Source organism: Vombatus ursinus, unplaced genomic scaffold, assembly GCF_900497805.2.
Source record: "Vombatus ursinus unplaced genomic scaffold, bare-nosed wombat genome assembly UNPS02009824.1, whole genome shotgun sequence".
Taxonomy (NCBI): domain Eukaryota; kingdom Metazoa; phylum Chordata; class Mammalia; order Diprotodontia; family Vombatidae; genus Vombatus; species Vombatus ursinus.
Window position 1 is genome coordinate 10538311 of NW_020949602.1, and position 12397 is coordinate 10550707.

A 12397-nucleotide genomic window follows, 5' to 3' on the forward strand; every position below is an offset into this window, starting at 1 on the left:
TCCCTTCATTTTTACAAACAAGACCCAGCAAGGTCCAAAGATTTACCCAAGATCAGATAAGAAATAGATAGTCCAGCTGGGGCCTTATACTCTCTCACTGAAGCAAAAGTCACACTAAGCCTACTTATAAAATTCATTAATCCCTCTGGTATACCTTTTCTTTCAAATACTATTTTTCTCTTAAAGAACAACATGATTTTGGTGGGACTATTTTTAATTTTTAATTAAGTAAAAGAGACACATAATAGATGATTGTCAAGACTAACCATGGTAAAATAATAGCGACAGAAGTCAAGCTGCCTGCTTCTGAAAGTATTTATTTACTGTGTTTTGAAAATCATGACTTTTTTCTTTTTAAAAAAGGCCTTAGGATATCCATATATTTATGAAAGTATTTCTTGTCAGGTAATAATACCTGTAACAGCAAAAAAATCACTTTAACTTCATTTCAGAAAGGAAAACAAGTCTCTCCAGCTCTTCTAAGTAGTGCAAATGAATGCCACAGACAAAGGCCCTCTGTAGAAAGGGCCCCAATTCCTAATTCACCAAATAGTAAGGAGGAAGCCATCGTTAGGGATGTGCCAGGCCATCTTAACTGCTCTGAGGATGACTCCCTAGGGGAACTTGGACTCGCACCAAGCCTAGGGGGTCCGTGGTGCTTTTTCTGGAGAGACCACCCTTGGACGGCACCAATGGCCACTGTTACCACCACAAACATGCCATTAGGCAATGGCACAAGCCCCTGTCCACCTAACAAAGGAGCTACCAGCTTTGAATCAACTGGGGGCTGATAACGCTCCTTAAAAATGAATGTTAATCAAACCTGCCCAGGGAACATCCTCCTTTCATGATAAAAAGAATCTCGTAACAGTTAGAAATCCTGCTAAACCACAGGAGTCAGAAAATCAAGTCGATGGGTTCATTCCCCACTCCAACACTTACCTGCCATGCCCCTGGGCAAGTCACCGAATAACAAGCAATTTCACACACACACACACACACACATCTCATACACAGCCTTCTCTGGACCTCAGTTTTCCTGGCTACAAAGTGAAGATGATAATGCATGAAGTGCCCACCCTACACAGAGCAGCAGTCCAGCTGTGTGGAAGTGCAGATGGTCTGGAAGGTGGCAAGCCCAGCCTCAAGGCTGGCCACTGACACATCTGGCCTGGGTGGCCCTGGACCTCACTAAGGCTCTCAGATGCAAAGGCCAATCTGCACTGGTAAAGGGCATTTCTCACAAGGAGCTCCTTTCAGAACAAGGATAAGGCTCTGATTTGACAGATCAGTCACAGATAATGATCACTGACTGTTTATAAGTTTGGGTCACTCAGTTTCTCTGCATCCTAAAATTAAGAGCCAAACAGAGTATAATGATGTGATCTAAAGCACATTTCATGGAAAATGGGGAAAGGAAAGGAGAAACATTCTAGTGACTAATTTCAGGAAAAAAGACTAGCAGCTAAAAACCTGTCATTTCTGCCTCTACCCACAGCCCGTCTCTGACCCTCCATGCACACGGCAGCCATCTTAGTGCAGGCCCTCACTGCCTCTCCCTACACTATTACAGGGCTCCCCAGCCTGCACATGGCTGCTGAGGGTGATTTTTCCTTAATTGGAGATGTGACGAGGTCACTCTCCTACTTAATAAACCCCAGTGGCTGCCTCCATGGCAATATATAAACAGACTGGCTTCTAAACCTCTTTAGAACCTGGCTCTAACTTACCCTTCCAATATCATTACCAACACGGATGGACGTTCCAGCTCCCTTCAGGACTCAGCCCAGCCCCACCTTCTGCATGAAGCCTTTCTGGACAGCCTCCCTCCCCGCCAGCAGTGGTCCCCTTATCAATACACCTTACATTGATTATTTTGGCCTAACAATTAACACCAAGAAAATACAGGTGCTCCATCAGCCACCACCACACCATCCATACATGGAGCCATCAGTTATAACAAATGGAAAAGTTTTGAATGCTGTAAGTTCACTTACTTTGGCAGTATGCTTTCTAGGGGTGTGCACAATGAAAATGATGTTGATGCACTCATTGCCAGAGCTAGCTCAGTGTTTGGGAAGCTCCGAAGGACAGTGTGGGAGAGAAGAGGTATTAGACTGACTACCAAACTGAAGGTTTACAGAGCCATTGTGCTGACCTCATTGTTGTATGCCTGTGAAACCCGGACAGTGTATCAGTGCCATGCCAGGAAACTGAATCACTTCCATCTGAATTGTCTCAGGAAGATTCTGACGATCACCTGGTAGGATAAAATACCAGATACTGAGGTCCTTTCTCGAACTAAACTGCCACGCATTCAAACCCTCCTGCAGAGAGTGCAACTCCAATGGACTGGCCACGTTGTTTGAACACAAAATGTATGCTCGCCAAAAAGATTATTTTATGGAGAACTCACACAGGGCAAGCCCTCCCATGGTGGTCAGAAGAAGCCACACTGGTTGGGGCAGCTAGGTGGCACAGTGGATAGAGCACTGGCCCTGAAGTCAGGAGGAGCTGAGTTCAAATCCGGCCTCAGACCAACCACTTGACACTTACCAGCTGTGTGACCCTGGGCAAGTCACTTAACCCCAATTGCCAAAAAAAAAAAAAAAAAAAAAAAAAAAAAAAGAAGCCACACTGGCACAGGACCACCCAGCATGACGTTCCCTCATCAGAGAAGGTGCTGCGCTCTGTCAGCAAAGCAGAATTGAAGTAGCTCAAAGAAACGTGAGATGCACAAATTTGGAGAGTGCACCTCAAACGTCCACGTGGACTATTTGTGCCCGAGCCATGGGACAGCCTTCTGAGCTCACACTGCTCTGATCAGCCACGGTCGGACGCGCTGAAACTCCAGCATAGTGCCGTCACGCTAGTCCTCTCTGAGACAAAAGACAACGACCAGTCATTTATTCCGTGCGCCCCTGTGAGGACACGTGCGGTTTCCCCTCAAAGGCCACCAGTCTTTGAGGGCAGGGACTTTTCCCATCCCCAGTGCCTGGCACAATGACGGCACGGAGCATGTGCTGGATAAACGTTTGCTGAGTGGTTGGAAACTGGCTATACAAGAAGGCAACAGGAGAAAATCTATCTGCTTTTCTTTCTCCCTCCAAAAACAGAACAAAACTAATGATGTCAGGAAAATACACATACAAACAGCCAACTTCAATGAGAGCAGCCACGAACAGAAACGAACCTCTGTGCCTTACCAAAACCTAAGAATCTGTTTACATATTTTGTGTTTCAAATGGACTGCCAGTCATTCCTACGAGATAACAGTATGATGGAGTGGAAAGGGCACAGGACTAGGAGTCAGGCAAGACTTGGATTCAAATTCCACCATCAACATTTATTAACTGTGTAGGCAAGTCCTTCCAGCTCTCTGAGACTCAGTTTCACCATCTGTAACATGTGGATAATAATCCCTGTGCTACTGCGCTCCCAGGGCTGTGGTGAGGACCGGAATGTTGGCTTTTCCCAAGATACTCAAGGGTCTCCCATCTTATCCATTCATTGTTCCCTCCACCCACTGTCCACGACCCGTCCGCGCCCGCACACCATGGGCATCTCTCATCACAACATGGCCAGGGGCCCCGTGGCCGCCCCTGATGTTCAAGGACATCAGCAGAGCATCCAGCTGTCTACCTTCGCTTCCTTACCCTCGCCACACGGCCAGCACATCCCCTTTTGCTATGATACAGTGTCCTGAGGCCTTCCTTCACTCCTGTTCTTCAAAATACCTCATTTGTTAGATACGGGCGCCGTGCACACCCAACACACACTGTTCCCCGGCTCTCTGGGTGACATTCATTCTTACTTCTTTGCACGGTGTTACACACACTCCATGACCCGGAGGCACACACCACCAGCAGCATATTGGCATTACAAGGATGGCCCTTTGTTTCTGGGTCACTAGAGAAGCCCTGTCATTGCTCAAAAGCGTCCCCTCTACTTCCCGTCTGTTTGATAACGGGTCTGACGTGTCCGTCTTCCAAGGCGTCCATTACACAGTGAGAGCCAAGCTCCATCAGCAGGCACTCTGCCCACCCGAATGCCAAAATCTGGGCAGTGGGCATTCTCTATCCGCTAGGTTTTCTCGTGCGGTGACTTCCCGAGTGCCCGACACACCTCTTCCTGGGGAGACTGCAGTGTTCCAGGCTTGATGTGATTAGCCCGAGCACATCCTCAAGAGCAGCCTCTGGAGGGCCTTGTCCTGAACAGAGAACAGCTCTTCCATGTAGACCTTTGCTGTCCCAGCGTATAAAACCCCTCTGCCAAGAGCACATTCCCTTCTCGTCTCCCCTGAGATGAGATTAGCACACTCCTGAACAAGGTTCTCTCTAATGACTGTGAGGCGTGGGTGCCTGTGGGAGCACTCCCACACCTGTGGGAGTGGGTGACTGTGAGAGCCTGGTGAAAGAAAGCCTTCTGAGGCAGCGGTGCTTTCCCAGGTAGCCCCGTGGGTGCCACCACCTACAAGACAGTAAAGGTGTGTCCACAGTGGAATGTGGCTTGTGCCCTCCTCATGCTCTCGATGTGAGTGGGGATGCTCCCAGAGATGGGCTGGGCATGTCGGGCTGCACTCAGGGCCCTTTTATGGTACTAAGAAGGTCTATGAGTTTTTCCACGCCTTTGACGTCTTCCCCTCTCCCCCCACCCTTATTACTACTATCCTAATAACCCACAAAGTCAGCTTTCCAAAATAAGCCTAATTATTAACGTAGCAAGACCCATTCTTCCAAACGTTCTTCAGACTTCTCAGTGAAGATTATTATCTGGAAAAGCATTTTCACTACTTCTTTACAAAGACTATTCGTTCCAGAACAGGAGCTTTTAACCTTTTTTGTGGGTCACGGCCCCTCTTTACAGGCTGGTGAAGCCTAAGGACCCCTACTCTTCTAAATACATGAATTAAACTATGCAAGATTACAAAGGAATCCAATTACACTGAAATGTAGCTATCCAAATATTTTAAAAACAAGATCATGGACCCCAGGATAAGACCCCCTGGCTCCTCAGATCCATTGGCTGGTGTTTTTCCCTTCATTTCATCATTCTGCCTTGCTCTTTCTGTAAGAAAACCAAACCAAACACTGCTTTTCAGGAGCAACCACCATCCACTTGTATGGTTTGCCTTTGTTTAATCAAGCTCCGTGAACATCAGCAGTAACAGAAATGCCCTTCTTGCAGGCTGTGAAAAGCGACAGCCTACATCGGCTTCTGTCCTCGATTAAATTCAGTCTGTATTTAAACTTTCTGGCAGGACTCCAAGACTACAGTCTTGGTTCTCACTGTCAACTGAATGCAGAGGTGCAACCAGGGGTCAGTTTAATCCATCGGTCAACAAGCTTGTTGGTACCTTTTCCTAGCTTGTGGTCTCCTCCGTCAGACCCCTAGAAGGAGGGTCTTTTGCTTCTTTTTTGTACCTTCCAACAGCTTAGCACGATGCCTGGCACCTAGTAGGTGTTTAATAAATGTTTACTAAGTGGAGATGTAAACATGTGCAGATTACTTTTTTTTTTCTTTTTAGGCAATTGGGGGTAAGTGACTTGCCCAGGATCACACAGCTAGTAAGTGTCAAGTGTTTGGTCTGAGGCCGGATTTGAACTCAGGTCCTCCCGACTTCAGGGCCACCTAGCTGCCCCTCGATTACATCTTAATGTTGTAAGTGGAGCCCAATACGTGAATTAAGCTCTAGGCTATGAAAACAATTACAGACTTGAGACGACTCTTCTCCTAAGAGGCCATCCTACCTCTTCCAAGGTGAATCCATTAAAGCACTGGAGACAATCCACTCTGCTTTCAGACAGCTCAGTTATACAATTCTTTCTTCTCCTTCCTAAGTCTCTCTACCATTTCCCTGCTGGAGCCAAGAACAAGCTTACTCCCTCTTCCATATGCTAGTCTTTCAAATGTGCCAACAAAATACCATCACGGTTTTAAAACGCAAACAAGTGCTTCTTGCTCACTTCAACAGACTATTTCTGTTCTCTCTTCCATGATGTTAAAAGCAGACTCTTGAGACATTCATCTTCACTGCTCAGTACCAAGCCTGATTTAGAAGGAAGGCAGGAGAAGATTTCACCCTTCCTCTAAGGCAGAGAGACGGTGAGGTGGCACACACTAAAACCTAACCCTATGCTACCTCGTAGAGAATGCACGTAAAACTGCTTGAGTTGGCAGTCTTCGCTAGGTCAGGGATCCCTGGCCCACACTGAATCTGAGCAGAGACTAATGGAAGGGGTTGGAAAGTTCTTCTTCCTTCTGTAACCAGGGAAAGCAGGATGTAATTGGGTTTAAGATTAAGTGTTCTATTTATATTCAAGTTACACACAAAGAAAGCCATAAGCTTTTAGTAGATTAACAAACCATAAATAATCAAACCATTAATGTTTGTCTAATTTGTAAAAATTAACAGAAGTAAAATTAAGTGAATTAAAATTCTATTTTCCTAGTTAATAGGTTTTCTAGTTAATAGGTTTAGAATGTTAAACGATATTAAAATCATAAGTTTTAGAATGTAAGCTCGTTTCTTAAATGTTCAGTGCCTTAGCCATGGTAGATACTCAACATATGTTTACACATGCCAAGATAAAAATATCGCTATTTCTTATTAGCATTTACCTAATGATGAGGGATAAAAATAATCAACTTTTCCAAAGTGCTGTGCTTGTCTCATCTTAAAGAAAACATAATCAGTATCAATTTGTGATGATTGGAGTGTTCAATAAGGGCCCACTCTATGTAGAGCGTACTGCTGATATCCAAATGTTGAACATTGGCAGTCTGAAAGTACAGTCTCTAACTGCCTGGTACAAATGGTGTTTCTTACACATCTGGGTCCCCAGGTCCAGAAGGAGAAGGAGTAAACAGATGAGCCTTCTCGAATCCCTTTATCTTCACCATCATTCAAAGACACGGGGATCCGAAACGAGGCTCAAACTCAAGTTTCTCGACTACATTCATCACTCTTCCACTAACCATACTGCATCTCAATTCTTCGTGTTAAATGAACTCTGACTAATTACGCTTAAATGTTGATCTGAGACCTGTCCCTCTTCCCCCTAGATCAGAACTTAGGTTCTTGTGCTACAAATAAGAACCCAAACCAGCCTCATGACTGGACAGCACTTTAATGCTCCATGTTTGCCTGGTCCATGGTCTCACGTGACCGGCCTTCATCCAAGCAGGGGGATTCACAATCATCAATCCAGAAGCAGGCGGTGACAACAAAGGGCCAATTCCATGGAAAATGGGGGTCTGCGGCTCTCCTCTGATCCTCTAAGAAATAGTGTACTATAGTGGCAAGAACACTGGCTTTCCTACTTCCCAGCTCTATGGTCTTAGGGGTCCCTCAACATCCTCTTTTAAGCCTCAGCCTCTCCTCTCTAAATGGGGATGATAATGCTTTCACCATTCCACACAGCTGGTGTGAGAAAAGCACTTTATAAACAGTCAAGTCCCTATCCATGTGAGATGCTATCATTCCAAGAAGCCCAGACAGTGATTAGGGCTCACGGGGTACCTGCAAGGTGTCTGACTTCCATTCTGGGACGCCCACAATCTCCCTAACCAGGGCGGGTTAGTAAAGACAAGATGAGACAAAGTCTGAAAGGTTCTCTATATGCGAAAGAGAGAGGCACATTGGGGCAGCTGCTGTCCCCATGGAGCTACCCAGCAGGTGAGGAGAAGCAGCTCCTGTCCTGGCACAGTCTGGAAGTGAGGCTACGTGAACCAATGAGAACGTCTTCCTTCAGCTCTTCCCGTGTCCCCAGCTCTCAGGATTTATCCTATTCATCCTCAATAGCGTGCAGGTCCACAGCTGCTGGCTTGTCGTTGGCCCCATTGGACTGTGAGACTCTTCAGGCCACAGACCGTCTTTCCCCCTTTTTTGTGTCCCCAGTGCTTAGCAGAGTGCCCAGCACATAGTAGGCACTTAATAAATGTGGACTGACTGAGTGCTGGGGATTCACAGACTTTAAAAAGCTAGAGTTGATGCTCTCAAGAAGCTCATATTCACACTGGGAGAGGCCACACAGACATCCTGGGGGTCAGCTGCTGGGCACATGGGCAGCCCCTGCCACTGTAGGCAGGGCAGAGGAAGACACATGGTCCTGAAGACGTACTCCCAGGACAGTCAGCAAGGCCCTGGGGTCCTCCATCGTGATTCCTCTCTCTTCACAAAGGTGAGGTGAGCCGCCACGTTGGACCAGTAGTAGCAGCTGTGACAGCGGTGGCTGTGGGCATGATCCCGGGAAGGGGATGTCCTCAGTGGGATATGGCCTTGAGGACACACATAAACATCATGTTCTTTGTAAGAATAGTTTAATTTTTGCTCTGTAAAGAAGTTTTTAACCTCAATTGACTGAAAAAAGGACAGGGCAGCAAAAATTAGATGAACCTCTTTTACAATAGTTATTCATGATGAAGAAGGAATTCTTTAAAAACATTTTTATTTGGAAATTAAAGTGGTACCGTCTTGAAAACACCGTGATTCATCAGGATTTGTGTGGCTATCATTTTACTGCTCAGGGAACTTTGGACCCTGGAGGGACGATGCTCTGCCCGGGGATGTGCCAAATGAGGGTCACTAATATTGCAACCCAAGAGCTCCCAGAGGAACCTCTGTGACCAAGAGTCCAGACTCCTCCTGTGTATGGCCCTCTGGGGGCAGCAGCCTAAACAAAGCTTGTATTCCTCCCTTCTCTTTAAAATCTCCTACAAAGTGGCAACATCAAATAAGCTTAGGCACTTGTAAGCAAATCACTCTTAAGCTGGATGCAACATAAGACAGTCTCCACTGACTGATAAATATGAATTCTACTCTAACCACAAGTCTGCTGACAATGAAGTAGACATAATAAGGATTCTTTTTGGTCCAACAGAGGAATCATTGTCAGATATACAACACATATCAAATCAGTTCAAACAGAACTACTGTGGAACAATTAATATTTCTAAATCACCTTGTTATACAAAGTACTTTCCTGACAACAGTTCCATGACTTAGGTCCTGCAAATATTAATATTGCCACCTTATTGATGAGAAAACTGCAACCTGTATTGTAAAGCAGATCCGCCCAAGGTCATAAGGTAAATAAGTAGCAAAGTAAATTTGAACATAGGTCCTCCTGATTTCAAGTTCAAAGATTAAAAAAAAATTCTGGTTAATATGACAGAAAAGGAAAATGACAAATGATGGAAGGGATGTGGGAAAACTGGGACACTAATGCGCTGTTGGTGGAGATGTGAACTTGTCCAACCATTCTGGAGAGCAATTTGGAACAATGCCTGACGGGCTGCAAAACTGTGCTCACCCTCTGACTCAGCAATACCACCACTAGGTCTGAATCCCAGAGATTAAAAAAAAGAAAGAAAAGGAAAATGACCTATATGTATAAAAATATTTATAACAGCTCTTTTTGTGGTGGCAAAATATTAGAATTTGAGGGGATGCCCATCAACTGGGGAATGGCTAAAGAAATTGTGGAATGTGATTGTGATGGAATATTATTGTGCTGTAAGAAATGACAAGCAGGATGATTTCAGAAAGATGTAGATGAACTGATGCAAAGTGAAGTGAACAGAACCAAGAGAACACTGTACACAGTAACAGCAACATGGTACAATGACCAATTGTGAATGACTTAGCTATTCTCAGCAATACAATAATCCAAAACAATTTTGAAGGACGTATGATGAAAAATGCTATCGGCCTCCAGAGAAAGAATAGAGGAATCTGAATGCAGATTGAAGCATACTTTTTTTTTACTTTATTTTTTGTGGGTGTTTTTGGCCTGTGTTTTCTTTCACAACATGACTAATATGGAAATATATTTTGCAAGACTGCACATGTACAACCTATATCAAATTGCTTGCCTTCTCAGTGACAGGGGAGTAAAGTGAGGGAAGAAGAGAATTTGGAACTTGAAATTAAAAAAAAAAGTTAAAATTTTATTTTTAAATGTAATTGGAAAAAATATTTAAAAACAAAAACAAAATCTCTTTAAAATCATGAATTAACAAGTAACAAAAAACAGCAAACACTTCCATATACAAAGTAGAACAGAAAAGAAGAATATAATGAAATTATGAATTTCTATTACAAGATCCTATTTTGTAAAGAATATATTAAAAAACACAACACTGTTACTTTCCAAGTTACCATGCTTATGTATTTTCCTTGCCATTTCCTTCCAGAGCTTCTCCCACTTTGCCACACAAAACTGAGAACTACTTATTCTGCCTTAAGTATGATTTGCATTCTGAAAAACTACACTGAACCCTAGCAACTTTGACTATTTATCTGTAGATCATACAAATGCAAATGCACTTCAGAATTAAATAAAAGAAACAGAGCCTACTTTTTAAAACGCTGTTTCTTAAGATCTTTTAAGACTTTCTGGGGAAGGTTTTGTGCAATATTATTTTTTTTTAATTTTTTTTGTTTTTAGGCAGTTGGGGTTAAGTGACTTGCCCAGGGTCACACTGCTAGTAAGCGTCAAGGGTTTGTCTCAGGCCAGATTTGAACTCAGGTCCTCCTGACTTCGAGGCCAGTGCTCTATCCACTACACCACCTAGCTGCCCCTGTTTTGTGCAATATTAAAAAGGGAGAAATGTTCACCCAGGTGATAGGTTTATGGACAATTCAAATGGTTGAGTTTTTTTTACCTTTTGTCATGAACAGAATTAGAAATTAGGAAAAGTTGAGGACTGGTGGGTTACAAAGATCAAAACTGTGGTCTACCAGAGAACCTAAGCCACCATTTTGTTTCCATATAACTCTAGGAAAAGAGCTCATCACTACATGTTGGAATAATTATCTACCTAAATGTCAAATGTGAGCATGGGACCAGTCTTTTTATACTAAAAAGAATATTCCCTTCAATCCATACACAGCACATATGCCCTTCAAAGCCGTTCCCAATTCAGCGTGTGGATATGTTCAGTCTATTTTCATGTTTATTTTTTAACTTGATTATCATATGCACACATAATCCCATAGAACTGTAAGTCTTTAAAAATGTATAATTCATTCCGTGCTTTTGGGACTATAATCCTAATCAAAGTAGCTATAGGATAAAAATGACGTCGGGCTAGAATCAAACCAGAAAATCCTCCATGAGTTTAAGTGCTCATTTGTCTCATATCTAAGAAGCTCATGTAAAAGCACAGCCACCGTGGATGGTCCTGCTTTTTTGTGTCATTTCTTGTGAATGTTTACAGTATAAGAAATGCTAAACAAAAGAATATGAATCAGGCTTATCATATCTAAAAGATATTTTATTAAATGGGCTTATTTAACATTTTATATTATAAAAACTGGACAGCTACGTGGATCAGTGGATACAGTACCAGGACTGGAGTCAGAAAGACTCATCTTCATGAGTTCAAATCTGGCCTCAGACTCTTACTAGTAGTTTGTGATCCTGGGCAAATCACTTAACCCTGGTGGCCTCAGTTTCCTCATCTTTAAAATGAACTAGAAGGGGCAATGAGGTGGTGCAGTGGATAGAGCTCTAGACTTGGAGTCAGGAGGACCTGAGTTCAAATCTGACCTCAGTCTTGACACTTACTAGTTGTGTGACCCTGGGCAAGTCACTTAACCCCGACTGCCTCACCAAAAAGAAAAAAAAAGTTGCCCTAAAATGAACTAGAGAAGGAAATGGCCTAATACTACTGAACAACAATTATAAAAACTATCAGATATATCACTGACTCACAGTCATTAAAAAGTGTTACTATTTAAACAATCCACGCAATCTATAGCACTGCATCTTTCTAAATATATTAACAATATATTATAAGGGAACAATAAAAACTATGAGTAATCTAGCTGTACCAGATCTCAAACTATATTATAAAGTGGTAACTATCAAAATAATCTGGTATTGGCTAAGAAATAGAGTGGCGAATCAGTAAAATAGATTAGGTACAAATTATGTTATAGTAATTGACCATAGTAATCTGGCATAGAATAAATCCAAAGATCCAAGTTTTTGGAACAAAAACTCATTATTTCACAAAAACTGCTGGGAAAACTGTGAAACAGAATGGAAGAAACTAGGTATAAACCAACATCTCACACCATATACCAAGATAAGGCCAAAATGAGTGCATGATTTACACATTAAGAGTGATACCATAAGCAAATCAGGAGAGGAAGGAATAGTTTATCTGTCAGATCTATGGCTAAGGGAAGAATTTATGACCAAAAAAAGACATAGAGAGCTTTACAAAATGCAAAATAGCTAATTTTGATTATCTAATTAGTTTGATTTTTTAAAAATAAATTTGATTATCTATTATCATTGATTTTCTTTTTTATTATTTTTGATATTTTTTATCATTGATTATCTATTAAAAACTTTTAGCACAAAAAAACCCAATGCAACCAAAA

The 12397-nt window shown here is 42.8% G+C and overlaps 1 protein-coding gene across 1 annotated transcript in view; it reads right to left on the reverse strand.

Moving 5' to 3' along the window:
* Positions 1–12397, reverse strand: part of ITGB3BP (integrin subunit beta 3 binding protein) — a 56641-nt gene that overhangs the window by 22505 nt on the left and 21739 nt on the right. The gene's annotated exons all lie outside the window — the stretch shown is intronic.